This window comes from Stenella coeruleoalba, assembly GCF_951394435.1.
Source record: "Stenella coeruleoalba genome assembly, chromosome: 18".
In the NCBI taxonomy this organism is placed as follows: Eukaryota; Metazoa; Chordata; class Mammalia; order Artiodactyla; family Delphinidae; genus Stenella; species Stenella coeruleoalba.
In genome coordinates, this window is record NC_137164.1 from 73,980,741 (window position 1) to 73,996,396 (window position 15,656).

Sequence of the window (15,656 nt, forward strand, 5' to 3'; positions counted from 1 at the left end):
TTATTTCAGAGATTTTCCTCTGTCTGAATCTTCCCAAACTGCACCTCAATTTTTCTTCTCTTGTGGTTGCAAAAGAATAAAACCTGCACAATTCTTTCCTTTTTTTATTACTGTCTCATTCTTATGTCTAAAAGTATCTTGTTGAATACGTCTTTCTATTCACTTCTAATGACATGGCCCATTCTATTTTTACAAACAGAGCATAATATTTATTTATATTTCCAAACATGCAAGTGCGTAATTGAAATGAGGAGGACAAGAAAATAAGAGACTGGAATGTTACAGGGATAATCTACATGGACACTGAAAACAACAAAATGAAAACAGGAAAGAGTAACGAGTGAAGTGCTAAAATCTTTATGTGACGAGAAGAAAACCGGAAGCCTGTGTGTAACTATTACTAACCCATTTCCACAAGAAGGAATTAAAGCACAAAGACATTAGTAGCTGCCCTAAGAGAAGCAGAGCCTGGATTGGAACCCCGGAGTCCAGCTCCGGTGCCCGTACCCTTAACCCTTACCTCTCCAGGTAGGAGAGGACAACATCTGGGACAACGCTGGCCATCACCTTCTTTCACGGCTAGGTCTTATCAAACCAGGAAAAGCACCATCATGACTGATAACTCTGTAATACAGTTTCTGTGTGTGTGTGTTTTTTAACATCTTTATTGGAGTATAATTGCTTTACAATCTTGTGTTACTTTCTGCTTTATAACAAAGTGAATCAGCTATACGCATACATATATCCCCATATCTCCTCCCTCTTGCGTCTCCCTCCCATCCTCCCTATCCCACCCCTCTAGGTGGACACGAAGCACCGAGTTGATCTCTCTGTGCTATGCGGCTGCTTCCCACTAGCTATCTGTTTTACATTTGGGAGTGTATATCCATGCCACTCTCTCACTTCATCCCAGCTTACCCTTCCCCCTCCCCGTGTCCTAAAGTCCATTTTCTACATCTGCGTCTTTATTCCTATCCTGCCCCTGGGTTCTTCAGGACCATTTTTTTCTTTTAGATTCCATATATATATGGAATATGTATATATATGTGTGTGTGTGTGTGTGTGTGTATCTGTGTGTTCGCATACGGTATTTGTTTTTCTCTTTCTGACTTCCTTCACTCTGTAGGACAGACTCTAGGTCCGTCCACCTCACTACAAATAACTCAATTTCATTTCTTTTTATGGCTGAGTAATAATCCATTGTACATATGTGCCACATCTTCTTTATCCATTTACCTGTCGATGGACACTCAGGTTGCTTCCATGTCCTGGCTATTGTAAATAGAGCTGCAATGAACATTGTGGTACATGACTCTTTTTGAATTATGGTTTTCTCAGAGTATATGCCCAGTAGTGGGGTTGCTGGGTCGTATGGTAGTTGTATTTTTACTTTTTTAAGGAACCTCCATAGTGTTCTCCATAGTGGCTGTATCAATTTACATTCCCACCAACAGTGCAAGAGGGTTCCCTTTTCTCCACACCCTCTCCAGCATTTCTTGTTTGTAGATTTTTTGATGATGGCCATTCTGACCACTGTGAGGTGATACCTCATTGCAGTTTTGATTTGCATTTCTCTAATGATTAGTGATGTTGAGCATTCTTTCATGTGTTTGTTGGCAATCTGTGTATCTTCTTTGGAGATATGTCTATTTAGGTCTTCTGCCCATTTTTGGATTGGGTTGTTTGTTTTTTTGATATTGAGCTGCATGAGCTGCTTGTAAATTTTGGAGGTTAATCCTTTGTCAGTTGCTTCATTTGCAAATATTTTCTCCCATTCTGAGGGTTGTCTTTTCATCTTGTTTATGCTTTCCTTTGCTGTGCAAAAGCTTCGAAGTTTCATTAGGTCCCATTTGTTTATTTTTGTTCTTATTTCCATTTCTCTAGGAGGTAGGTCAAAAAGGGTCTTGCTGTGATTTATGTCATAGAGTGTTCTGCCTGTGTTTTCCTCTAAGAGTTTTATAGTGTCTGGCCTTACATTTAGGCCTTTCATCCATTTTGAGTTTATTTTTGTGTGTGGTGTTAGGGAGTGTTCTAATTTCATTCTGTTACATGTAGCTGTCAGTTTTCCCAGCACCACTTATTGAAGAGGCTGTCTTTTCTCCACTGTATATTCTTGCCTCCTTTATCAAAAATAAGGTGACCATAGGTGCATGGGTTTATCCCTGGGCTTTCTATCCTGTTCCATTGATCTATATTTCTGTTTTTGTGCTAGTACCATACTGTCTTGATTACTGTAGCTTTGTAGTATAGTCGGAAGTCTGGGAGCCTGACTCCTCCAGCTCTGTTCTTCCTTCTCAAGATTGCTTTGGCTATTCGGGATCTTTTGTGTTTCCATACAAATTGTGAAATTTTTTGTTCTACTTCTGTGAAAAATGCCATTGGTAGTTTGATAGGGATTGCACTGAATCTGTAGATAGCTTTGCATAGTATAGTCATTTTCACAGTGTTGATTTTTCCAATCCAAGAACATGGTATATCTCTCCATCTGTTTGTATCATCTTTAATTTCTTTCATCAGTGTCTTATAGTTTTCTGCGGACAGGTCTTTTGTCTCCTTAGGTAGGTTTATTCCTAGGTATTTTATTCTTTTTGCTGCAATGGTAAATGGGAGTGTTTCCTTAATTTCTCTTTCAGATTTTTCATCATTAGTGTATAGGAATGCAAGAGATTTTTGTGCATTAATTTTGTATCCTGCTACTGTACCAAATTCATTGATTAGCTCTAGTAGTTTTCTGGTAGCATCATTAGGACTTTTTGTGTATAGTATCATGTCATCTGCAGACAGTGACAGCTTTACTTCTTCTTTTCCAATTTGGATTCCTTTTATTTCATTTTCTTCTCTGATTGCTGTAGCTAAAACTTCCAAGACTATGTTTAATAATAGTGGTGAGAGTGGACAACCTTGTCTTGTTCCTGATCTTAGAGGAAATGGTTTCAGTTTTTCACCATTGAGAATGATGTTGGCTGTGGGTTTATCATATATGGCCTTTATTCTGTTAAGGTAAGTTCCCTCCATGCCTCCTTTCTGGAGGGTTTTTAATCATAAATGGGTGTTGAATTTTGTCGAAAGCTTTTTCTGCATCTATTGAGATGATCATTTGTTTTTTATCCTTCAATTTGTTAATATGGTATATGACGTTGATTGATTTGCATGTACTGAAGAGTCCTTGCGTTCCTGGGTTAAACCCCATTTGATCATGGTGTATGAACCTTTTAATGTGCTGTTGGATTCTGTTTGTTAATATTTTGTTGAGGATTTTTGCATCTACGTTCATCAGTGATATTGGCCTGTAGTTTTCTTTCTTTATGACATCTTGACATCTTTGTCTGGTTTTGGTATCAGGGTGATGGTTGCCTTGTAGAATGAGTTTGGGAGTGTTCCTTCCTCTGCTATATTTTGGAAGAGTTTGAGAAGGATAGATGTTAGCTCTTCTGTGAATGTTTGATAGAATTTGCTTGTGAAGCCATCTGGTCCTGGGCTTTTGTTTGTTGGAAGATTTTTAATCACAGTCTCAATTTCAGTGCTTGTGATTGGTCTGTTTATATTTTCTATTTCTTCCTGGTTCAGTGTCAGAAGACTGCTTTTCTGAGAATTTGTCCATTTCTTCCAGGTTGTCCATTTTATTGGCATAGAGTTGCTTGTAGTAATCTCTCATGATCCTTTGTATTTCTGCAGTGTCAGTTGTTACTTCTCCTTTTTTATTTCTAATTCTGTTGATTGGAGTCTTCTCCCTTTTTTTCTTGATGAGTCTGGTTAATGGTTTATCGATTTTGTTTATCTTATCAAAGAACCAGTTTTTAGTTTTATTGATCTTTGCTATTGTTTCCTTCATTTCTTTTTCATTTATTTCTAATCTGATCTTTATGATTTATTTCCTTCTGCTAACTTCGGGGGATTTTTGTTCTTCTTTCTCTAATTGCTTTAGGTGTAAGGTTAGGTTGTTTATTTGAGATGCTTCTTGTTTCTTGAGGTAGGATTGTATTGCTGTAAACTTCCCTCTTAGAACTGCTTTTGCTGCATCCCATAGGTTTTGGGTCATTGTGTTTTCATTGTCATTTGGTTCTAGGTATTTTTTGATTTCCGCTTTGATTTTTTCAGTGATCTCTTCGTTATTTAGTAGTGTATTGTTTAGCCTCCATGTGTTTGTATTTTTTACAGATATTTTCCTGTAATTGATATCTAGTCTCATAGCGTTGTGGTCAGAAAAGATACTGATACGATTTCAATTTTCTTAAATTTACCAAGGCTTGATTTGTGACCCAAGATATGATCTATTCTGGAGAATATTCCATGAGCACTTGAGAAGAAAGTGTATTCTGTTATTTTTGGATGGAAAGTCCTATAAATATCAATTAAATCCATCTTGTTTAGTGTATCATTTAAAGTTTGTGTTTCCTTATTTATTTTTATTTTGGATGGTCTGTCCTTTGGTGAAAGTGTGGTGTTAAAGTCCCCTATTACGATTGTGTTACTGTTGATTTCCCCTTTTATGGCTGCTAGCATTTGCCTTATCAATTGAGGTGCTCCTATATTGGGTGCATAAATGTTTACAATTGTTATACCTCTTTTTGGATTGATCCCTTGATCATTATGTAGTGTCCTTCTTTGTCTCTTGTAATAGTTTTATTTTAAAGTCTATTTTGTCTGATAAGAGAATTGCTACTCCAGCTTTCTTTTGATTTCCATTTGCATGGAATATCTTTTTCCATCACCTCACTTTCAGTCTGTATGTGTCCCTAGGTCTGATATACTACAGTTTTTGTATGATCCCATGCAGACTGAATTTCTTTCAATTCATTTTTTCTGATGCTGACACCATCTTTACATCCTAAAATATTAAATGGCATGCAGACACTATTAGATAACACACTGTCCTCCATTGTAAACAAAATGTATTCACACACAGCCATCTGCATTGCTTATATCTTAGAGGGTTTGGTATAAATGATTGCTCACCCATTTATATATAAATATCTGGGTTTACATTATAAGTGTGTTTATCTACCCCAAAACATGTGTATGCATACATACGCAGTGGAAAGATTGGGCTTGCTTCTGTGACCTCTGTCAGGACCAACCAGAGGGCAGGGGGCACTAGCTGGGGGTCTGAGCATACTCCTGATCGCCTCCACCACAGGTAACAAGTCCCAGATTGGATTCCACCTGTGATGGGATTCTATTTTCTTATCTTAAGCCAGCCTCTTCTTACATGCGTTTGCTTCCTAATGCTTGATAGACTCACAAACACAAAAATATAAACACAATAGAGTAAAACTTGACTGCAATTATCATTATTTTTATGGACCTGTGTGTAAATTTCTATGAGTATTTATAATTAGGTTCAATCCAAATAGCCACGAACCGGGCTTCCCTGGTGGCGCAATGGTTGAGAGTCCGCCTGCCGATGCAGGGTCACGGGTTCGTGCCCCGGTCCGGGAAGATCCCACGTGCCGCGGAGCAGCTGGGCCCATGAGCCATGCCGCTGAGCCTGTGCGTCCAGAGTGTGTGCTCCGCAACGGGAGAGGTCGCGACAGTGAGAGGCCCGCGTACCACAAAAAACAAACAAACAAATAGCCACGAACCCTTCCCTTATAATAAATATAATAAAGTCCTGTCATATCTCTAATGCACATTTCTGAGAATAAGTGTTTGTTTGATAATGCCATAAGAAATAGGTCAAAGATAGACTGAATCACAGAAACCAGCTTACCTGACAGTGCTATGGTTACCCCAGGAAAACTGTATGAAAATACCAAGTCATTTGTCATAATGTTTTTCTCATAGTTGAAACCAAAGATTGCAAGACTTCATGTTTGCACCCAATTTTCGAGCATGTAGGTCAAGTAGACTTGATTTTACATGAGATTCCAAAAGCTTATGGTGTTTTTTTAAAAAATATTTATCTTCCTTTCTTCTAACACAATGAAAAACCCTTTTGCTTTCTCCACAGTAATCAGAACATGAAATATTAGCTGGTGTTCCAAATGTAACCCATGGGATTTCTTAGCATGTGTCTGTAAGACTCTCAGGAATTCTGCACAAACGTTGGAAAACCTCATGCTGGCAAAGTCATTAAAAAGGAAGAAGACAGATGGTTCTTCGGCTTGCAGGCAATTTTGTGTGTTCAGGACAAGTTCAACAGGATTTTAAGTAACAAATAACTGTCCAGCCACATTCTGTTTTAGAAAAAGTAAGTCTGTCTTTTATTCCACTTGCCCTTACCCACCTCCCCCTGGTGAGAATATTTGGCATTTTTCATTTTAAGATACCAAAACTTAGGGGCTTCCCTGGTGGCGCAGTGGTTGAGAGTCCGCCTGCCGATGCAGGGGACACGGGTTCATGCCCTGGTCCGGGAAGGTCTCACATGCCGCGGAGCGGCTAGCTAGGCCCATGAGCCATGGCCGCTGAGCCTGCACGTCCGGAGCCTGTGCTCTGCAACGGGAGAGGCCACAGCAGTGAGAGGCCACGTACCACAAAAAAAAAACAAAAAACACAAAACTTAAGAAGGGTTACTTTGCTCTGTCATAATGTCTTAAATTCTAATCGCTGTTGACATGGGAAGGCAGCATAGCATGGTGGTTAGGAGTTTGAGCTCTGGGGTAGACAGAGTTCCAGCCCTTGACAACTCACCGTTCTGTGCCTGTTTCCCTGTTGTTTATCATGGGCGACAGTGACAACATTTACTTCATAAACCTTTTGTGAGGAGATGGTACTTGGAAAATAGTGCCTGGTACCTAGGAAGCAGTCAAGCGTGTTTCCATGTCTATGAATTCTGTGTGTTTGTACATACAGGCACAAAGCCCTCTTTTCGCTAGGTTTATTGTTCTTTAATAATGTGGTTTAGAGTAAATAGAAGACTACTTTAACCTCATCTATTTGAATTGTTCCCTTGAATGGTTCTTTGCTCTGAGACCCAGTGTCTTGTTTCTAACTTAAAGCAAAATGTGCCCAAGGAACAAGTGAGGTCATAATAGATTGAACTTTGCCCTTAGGAATGAGCCATTTAAGTTTTTTTGGTACTTTTTACCACATTGGAGACTGGATACATCTTTTGCTTCACCATAGTGTCATTGTTTGGAGGGAGAAAAATAATGGAGTTAATAACTCAGCCATTGTGAATAAGGTGATGTTGCCATGCAAAATCATGTTTTGTCCTACCCTCACACAGTGTTAACAATGACAAGCTATGTGAGTGTGTGTTAAAAATGAGCTACAGTGACTTGCTGTATCAAAAACTACCAATAAAACAAGAGTAATAACAGAAATAAGCTGCTTTTACCTATTTTTCAAACACCAAATAGAGAATCTTCTTGAAAAACTAGATCCTACAGACAAGGGGACTGAACCTCCCATATTCACAGGGGATAATTAGGAGGATAATGGAGGTGATCCTATTGTATTCAAAGAGGTAGCTCTTTATGGGTCTTTCCTGAATTGGGTTTGAAGGCAAGCTTTTTTTTAGCAGTCCACTCACAAAAACAAAAACAAAAACAAAAAAACCTCACAGGTCAAAGGAGCCTTTTCTATTATCTGTAGTAATTACAGTGGAAGTTTTGTACATCATGTTTTCATGTTTCCATTTTCTAAAGAACAAGGAAGATTTGGAGCAGCTGAGACATGAAAAGCATATTGATTTTAGTAGTACCTCAAGTCCACTAAATGAGAAGCCCATTTTCAGAGCTTCATTTCATCTTTTGTACTTACTTTTTTGAAATGGAAACATACAACCACAAATTCAATCTTCAATATGACAAAATAAGAATTATGATGGAAGATTTTGCTAAAAAGTTTAAGCCCCGGGCTTCCCTGGTGGCGCACTGGTTGAGAGTCCGCCTGCCAATGCAGGGGACACGGGTTTGTGTCCCGGTTCGGGAAGATCCCACATGCCGCGGAGCAGCTGGGCCCGTGAGCCATGGCCGCTGAGCCTGCGGGTCCGGAGCCTGTGCTACGCAACGGGAGAGGCCGCAGCGGTGAGAGGCCCGCGTACCGCAAAAAAAAAAAAAAAAAGTTTAAGCCCCAAATACCTTTTAACCATTATCATACCTGGCAAATTTCTAAGTAACATTGCCAAGCACTCTGCTGTGGGCGTGACTCACAGCTCCCTCACGCTTTCCCTGTACACAAGGACCAGAAGGAATTTATATGGCTCGGAAACTGGGCAGGGGTTGCGGGGAGGGGAAGAGTCTGTATTTTCCTTAGGAGGTCATCCAAAGTTGAATCATATACATTTATAGTAATGTTTCTAAAACTCAAAGATAAGTTTTAAAATTCTAATAAAATAAGCCGTAATAGCCAATTTTTACTTGCATGTAAAATATCATGGAATGCAGATACTAATCATTTCCTCATGAGTCTCCCCATATTTGCAACGCTTCCCAGTTTTCGAAATGTTCTCAATCATAATGCAATAGAAAAGGACATTTCTTGGAATGGCTTATATCTGGGTATTAGAATAGACCATTAAATTAAAATATTTTATTAAAAATGGTGTAAAACTAACATATTCAGAGACATGGCTAGAAATGTAGTAACAAAAACCAACATAACAGTGCAATTATTGAAGCCAGTACTTGGATTTAACTGTAATTTTAAAATCCAGGTTGGTTAATCATTTGGTTTCTTTTGAGCAATTAGGATACAACCTTTGATGCAGCTGAAGTGCAGATCCCAACTCAGTTGGCTTATCCTGTGCTCCTCTCAAGAAAATTGCGATGTATCGACAACACGGGCCTTCTCAAAAGTTCCCCTGTTATTCAAAATTCACTTTTTAAGGTTATTCTGAAGATGATCTTTAAGAAGTTTTCAGAAACATCTTATTTGAATTTTGTTCCTAGCTTAACATTTTCTTTCTTATCATTTGAAAACAATTCTGATGATTTTCCTTTAAGCTTTGCATACCTTTTAGTGGTTTACTAAGGCAAAATTTTGCTGTGGTTTATGCCACAATGGAAAAATGAGGTTAAGGCACATTTACATTTTCATAAAAACAAAACCGACACGTTCTACACAGACTGTTACTGCTTACTCCAAAATCAAGATTTTCTGGCATAGGTTGTAATTCTTTAGAAGATTCCTCAATTGAAACAAAAGCTTCTATAGCAACAGAAGATTACAAACTTCCTTTGGTGTCTTACATATTTACAATTATTTTAATCTTATGCTACAAATTTCTAATTTTATAACTAATATATATTCTTAGTTAAAATATAATTTAGAATTATGACATTTCAGAGACTGAAGTGAAAATCTTTCTAAAGTTATACCCACTCAAAATAATAAAACCTTGGGATTTTGTGGCCATTTCTGTCCTTTAAGTAGCCATATGGTGTTGATTTGTGAAAAACAGAATCAAGGAATTCAAAGGAAAAGTTGTCATATGAAATGATCACATTTTTTATTATTTTTTATTTATTTATTTGGCCGCACCGCACAGCTTGTGGAATCTTAGTTCCCCAACCAGGGATTGAACCCAAGCCCTTGGCAGTGAAGGCTCAGAGTCCTAACCACTGGACCACCAGGGAGTTCCCAATCACATTTGTTAGAAAAGAAGCTAAATAAACAATGTTCTTAGGTCTCAAAATATTTTCAGAGATTGCAAAAGTTTCACATTTTGACCTTTTATTAGGTGCATACCCATTAAGCATCGTTATGGGGTTTTTTGAGAATAAACTCCTTTATCATTATATAATACCCTTCTTTATCCCTGACCATGTTCTTTGTCCTGAAGTATGGTCGTCTGCAATTAATATAGCTACTCCAGTCTTCTTTTGATTACTGTTATCATGATGTCTTTCTCCATTTCTTTACCTTTAACTAATTTTTGTCTTTAAATTTTAAGTGGGTTTCTTATAGGCAATGTTGGGTCATGTTTGTCTAACCACCTCTGCCTTTTAATTGGTATATTTAGACGGTTCACATTTAAAATGAATATTGGTGTACTTGGATTGATATCTGCCCTGTATGTGACATGCTACATCTATCCGGTGGGATTTTTAGACATAAGACCCAGGAAAGTGTAGGGGAGCCCCAAGAGTGAGGCCCCTGGATGGCTCTCTCATTCACGCTAGTCCGTTCTTCACCTCCACCATATGGTCACAGTTGCCATTTAAAGTGTTCTTGTCGGTTTATGGCTCCAACAGTCTTTGCTCCAGGTCAGCTGATCTCACCTCAGACCCTCTCTATTTGCCTCTCACTGTGAGCTCAGTTCTGTGATGAGCCCAACTGTATAATATTGATAAGTCATTTATGAATGCTAAATGCCTAATGTCCACAGAACAGTAGTGACTCTGGCTGTCTCAAACTTTGCTAAAAAATATTATAAAAGCATACTAATAATTTAAAATGCTAAGACTATACACATTAAGAGACATAATTTTCATGCTGTTTAGTAACCCCATATCCTGTAATTCAAAAGAAGCATTATTAAATATCAATATTACAAATGCAAAAATATTTTATAACATTTTAACATAATAAAAATCAGGAGAAAATGATTGTTCAATAATATAAAATAGTAAAGGAAATTATCTTAAGTAGGATGTTATTTAAAATGATAGATAAGAAGTTTGGTTAAGAAGATATAATCATAATATAAGAATAGGCAAAATGTTTACATAAGACCAAATCAACAAAAATGAGCATATTTGTTCCTGTAGTTAAGTACATATTAACAATGTATAATGGTGAGCAAATTATGAGTCTTTTTTTTCTATTTTGTCTCATGTCAAAATTTTATTTAAATTTTATTTCATAATAGAAATTATGCTTAAAAGCAAAACAAAATTAGCTGTCATTAATACATTTATGAGTGAAAACTGATAATTTATATGTAAGAGTCTTATTATAGTTACTACAAATCACCATTATTTAATACTTTTCAGAAGTGGAACTAGAGAAAATGAAAAAGATAATCTAACTACCAAGACATTTAGAGAGAGGAAAAAAAAAATCTTTTTTCTCTTCCTGTAAACTCGTGATAATGTTTCCATGTGAACTTATTTTTGTAAATGTGCTAAATAAATGCAGCGTTAAAATAAACCATATAAGTCTTTGCTTTAAAAGAAAAAGAATTTTTCATCATTGATCCCTCTAGTAGTACATGCATTCTATTAATGTCTATTCAGTGAACTCAATACAGCAGAAAAAGAGAGAAAGAAGGGAGGGACAGAAGGAAAGAATATCTATTTATTAGTTTATTACTATCTTTTTCTTTGGCCGTACTGCATGGCTTGTGGAATCTTAGTTCCCTGACCAGGGATTGAACCCGGGCCATGGCAGTGACAGGGCCGAGTCCTAACCACTGGACCGCCAGGGAAGTCCCTACATTTTTAAATGACTTCAATAGAGCGTCTCCATAATTCTCTAAAAAATATGTGACCATCAAGCCTGCAGATATATTTTAGACTATGTTCATTTATAAATATTTATACGAATCAAGACTAGCAAATTTTTCACGATTTCCAAGCCACATTAAAGGTTTTATTATTTTTTAAAAAGAGGTTTATTATTTAAATAATATATAACCTTCAAGACGCAAAAATGTTATTTAATGTTTTACTAAAATCTTAAATGTTAAGGAATATTATATAACACATTCCTTTCCACTTAATTGACTTGTGGACAAAGAATGCCGCCTAACATTTCAGTAAACAAAGGATGTTGTGCGCATGAAGCCATCAGCCACTGCAGGCCTCCTCTGCCCCCCAGCCCCCCACCCACAGGGAATCTCAGGATAGAGCAAAGCAGGATATGGCCCTAGATAGTTAAAATGCATATCAAAGGAATGATTTCAATAGGCCCAGACTCTTGGATCTTCCCATACTTAGAAAAGTACTAAAATCTTTAACTTGAGATGTCTGTTTGTGTGGTTAGCAGTAACCTTTTTTTTTTTTTTTTTTAAGATATTGGGGGTAGGAGTTTATTAGTTTATTTATTTTTGCTGTGTTGGGTCTTTGTTTCTGTGCGAGGGCTTTCTCTAGTTGTGGCAAGCGGAGGCCACTCTTCATCGCGGTCCGCGGGCCTCTCACTATCGCGGCCTCTCTTGTTGCGGAGTACAGGCTCCAGACGCGCAGGCTCAGTAGTTGTGGCTCATGGGCCTAGTTGCTCCGCGGCAGGTGGGATCTTCCCAGACCAGGGCTCGAACCCATGTCCCCTGCATTAGCAGGCAGATTCTCAACCACTGCGCCACCAGGGAAGCCCCAGCAGTAACCTTTTGATGGTCAACTACATGGGGTTTTTTACAGCCTCCCTCACCTTTTCAGAACAGTCCTCAGAACTATCTGAGAGGCTGCATCCCAGGCTTAAATCCTCAGTAAAGTCCACTGAATGAAACATAATTGTCAACTTTTAGCTTGTGCATTTCTTTTTCAGACGACAGGCTCATAAACTTAACAAATGAGTAGATGATAAAGATATCTACAGAGATATTACTTCTTTCTCAAATGAATGAGTATTTAAAAGAATATCACAAATATTGTCTCTTGAGATAGTTCTTAAATCTATTCCATGGTAGGCAAAGGGAAGGTTCTTCCAGAAAGAAGAATAGTAGTACATGAGATACATAAAGAAAAAAATTTGATACAGAAGTTTGAGTAGGCAATTCAGTGTTGTGGTTAATGGAAAATCCCGTTGGTGAAACAAAAAAGTGAGGTCAGGTCAATCAGAGGCAACAATGAGTCTCCTAATTCACTTCTTGTTTTCCAATAGGCAACGTGCCATTGCTTGTGTTTGGCTAGTACACAGCAAGCAGCAGTGTTCTCTAACAATCACATTCGAATTTATCAGCAGATAATAAGAAATGTGAAAATGAAGCATATTTCATGTGATGAAGTGCTGTCATAATCCTAAACTACATTTCCGAAGAACAACACTGAGATATACAGAAATATACCCAAGCTCTCCTTGTCGTTCAACACGGAACAGAACGTGTGCTCAACTCATTCTGAACAAATGTGTTTTTGGAGTTTTATGATATATGTATTTTAAGGTGTGTGTGTGTGTGTGTGTGTGTGTGTCTTTAGAATACAAGCTCCTAAAGGCATTTTGCTTTCTTTTGCAAACTTTTTACAGTGGCTTCGTAAAATAGTTGTGTGTATAAAATTTGGATGCAAAAAATTACATAAATTAAAGAAAAAAGAATAGCAGTTCCAGTTGTGCTCAGGGTTATAGAGAGGAACTAGAGGAAGATCACTTCCTTTGTTAAGAAGAACTCAGCAGGAATACATCCTCACCTGCAAATACATCCGCACCTGCAGACTGACCTCAGTTATACCCCAGGGAAGCTCTGGAGTATGACTTGCTCCGTGGAGTTATCCTGCAAGCTATCCAGTCTCCAGACCCCCTCAGTCTTTTAGTTGTTGACCAGCTGGTTGCCTGAAAAAAGGCTTGAGGGCGTAACCCTCTGGGTAAGGTGACTCCTGTTTTAATGCATAGAACTGTGCCTGGCGGTTAATAAGTTCTGGATAAATATTTGTTAAATGTTACTATCTGCCTAGGTGTTCCCCGCTTTACTCACGTTCAATGCAGAGTCTGAAATGAACTCACTGTTTCTTCTCAAATTCTGTTTCTACGCTTCACTCCATCTTCATCTTACTACTATCTTCCCAGACACTGAAGCGAGAGATTTCTAAGTCAAATTTATTTATTACTTGCCTTTATTCACTCATAAATAATTCATTAATTCTACAAATATTGCTGCTAGGAGCTAAAATAAGTGCTGGTGACACAGAGTCAAATAAAACACAGCCTCTGCTTTCAAAGGTAATTGTTATCTAGTGAGAAAGATAAGTAAATCAAGATTTAAAGGACAAAGTGCCACGTGGAATGGCAGGACAAAGACAGCACAAGGCCGAGAGGGAGGGGAGTCCTAGGGAAGAGGGATGCTCACTCTTGAAAAAAAGGAAAAAATGTCGCCCGCCATTTCAGTTCTGCTAAGATCAAGCCATTAGCCACTTGCCTACAAACAGTGCATCTGGGAGGAATTTGTGGAGGAAAACAGAAGGCATTCTGGGCTTTGGTTACCGGCCCCTAGGTAGTTAATATACATATCTAAGTTAAAATTTCAGTGACTGCAGATTCTTGCATCTTCTTGTACATAGGAAAGCACTAAAATCACTATCTTGAGATGTCTGTTCTTTGGGATTAGTAGTAATCTTTTGATGTTCCGGTTTGTTTTCCAACCAAAAACGTCATACATATCCAGGCTCCTCCCCTGCTTCTTTGGACAGTTCCTCAGAGCTCTTTGAGAGGCTGTCTCCTGGGCTACAGTCCTCAGTACAACACTGAATAAACTCAACTCACAGCCTTAGGTTGTGCCTTTTCTTTCAGTCAACTGTCAGGATACAGAAGAATGATGGGAGGGAGCCTGGAGGAATGAAGAATGGGGACAGGGGACAGGGCAGAGAGGCAGTGTATACACAAGCAGACAGGGTTCAGTGTTGAGTGTGAGTAACACAGGGGCTGGCATGGAGCCCAAAGGCCAGGAGTGGGATGCAGGCCAGAAGAGGCAGGATGGCCACGGCCAGGCACCTTGTGGATGCAGGGAGCCCGAACCAAACAGGCATGTTTGCAGGAAGGTCCTTTTGTCTCTGTCCTTGAACGCTCTGGAGAGTGGTTGAGGGATTTCATACAGGGTTTAACATTGTGTGCATGTGCGTGTGCGTGTGCGTACTATTATAAGGAGTATGTTTCCCACTATGCCACAGTGGGAAGATCTCATCTAATTTTTGGTATGGTTTACATTATCAATATTATGTTTACAGCAATTCTTCTATGTTCTGAACTAGCTCCAAATGGAAATGCAGGACTAGCTAACGTGTTCTAAGCACTGAGGAGCCAGAAGCAAACAGGAACTGGTCCCTACCGTGGGGAACTCACAATCCGTAAGTAATAAAAGCACATGCAATATCATGTGGTAAATACTAGCATAAAGATGGGAACTGGCTGCTCTGAGAGTGCCCAGGAGGAAAACACTGGCAGCCTGGAACTTCACTCTCCACTGGCCCCGTTGCTGCTGGTCCAAACCCCCGCAAACGCCCCTTTGATAACGCATTCAACACTCTCTTCCAGGACTGAGGACAAGCTCCTTTGTCTGTGGAAAGTGAATTCCCTTCTGACCCATTTTTATTAAAGCATTTCAAACTTAACAGAAGTGTTTGCAGAAGTCAGTGATGCATGTTGTATTTTAATGCACGTTAGTTGAAAAGGCATATAATGATAAAATTGTATTATTTGTACAATAATATTTAAGTAAGTTTATTACTATAGTTACAACAGCAACTATATCTATTAGAAAAATGAGGTGCGTGTGTCTATCTGTGGGTTTGTGTTTGTGTGTGTCGTGGGTGTGTATGAAAGAGCTATTTGCAAGAATTACTTAAAACAAATGCTGATGGGGTAGTATGTGGCTGGGGGAACGGAAAAGTTGACAATGACTTCTAAACATAAAAGGGAAATGCAATTCAACGAGAAAGTGAAAAAATGCACATTCAAATTTCCCTCAGCAGTTTTGGATGACGCACACTCTTACAGCTACTGCTGGGCAAGTGCCAAGCGCTGGAAAAAGAGTTTCTCATTCATTATCTCATTTAATAAGGTGAAAAGAGTAGAAAAATAATACAGGAAAAATAAACACTACTTTTGAATACATAAAAGGCCTG

The 15,656-nt window shown here is 38.5% G+C and overlaps 1 protein-coding gene across 9 annotated transcripts in view; it reads left to right on the top strand.

Annotated features, from left to right (window-relative positions):
* Positions 1-15,656, top strand: part of LOC307176742 (uncharacterized protein) — a 101,255-nt gene that overhangs the window by 54,565 nt on the left and 31,034 nt on the right. For 8 of the 9 annotated variants that reach the window (XM_079903141.1, XM_079903140.1, XM_079903146.1 and 5 more), the window contains 2 exons: positions 5,951-6,190; positions 14,760-14,879. The gene's annotated coding sequence lies outside the window, so the exon portion shown is untranslated. Of the gene's footprint in view, positions 1-5,950; positions 6,191-14,759; positions 15,161-15,656 lie in introns of those variants that run through there. The other variant, XM_079903145.1, reaches the window with a different exon arrangement.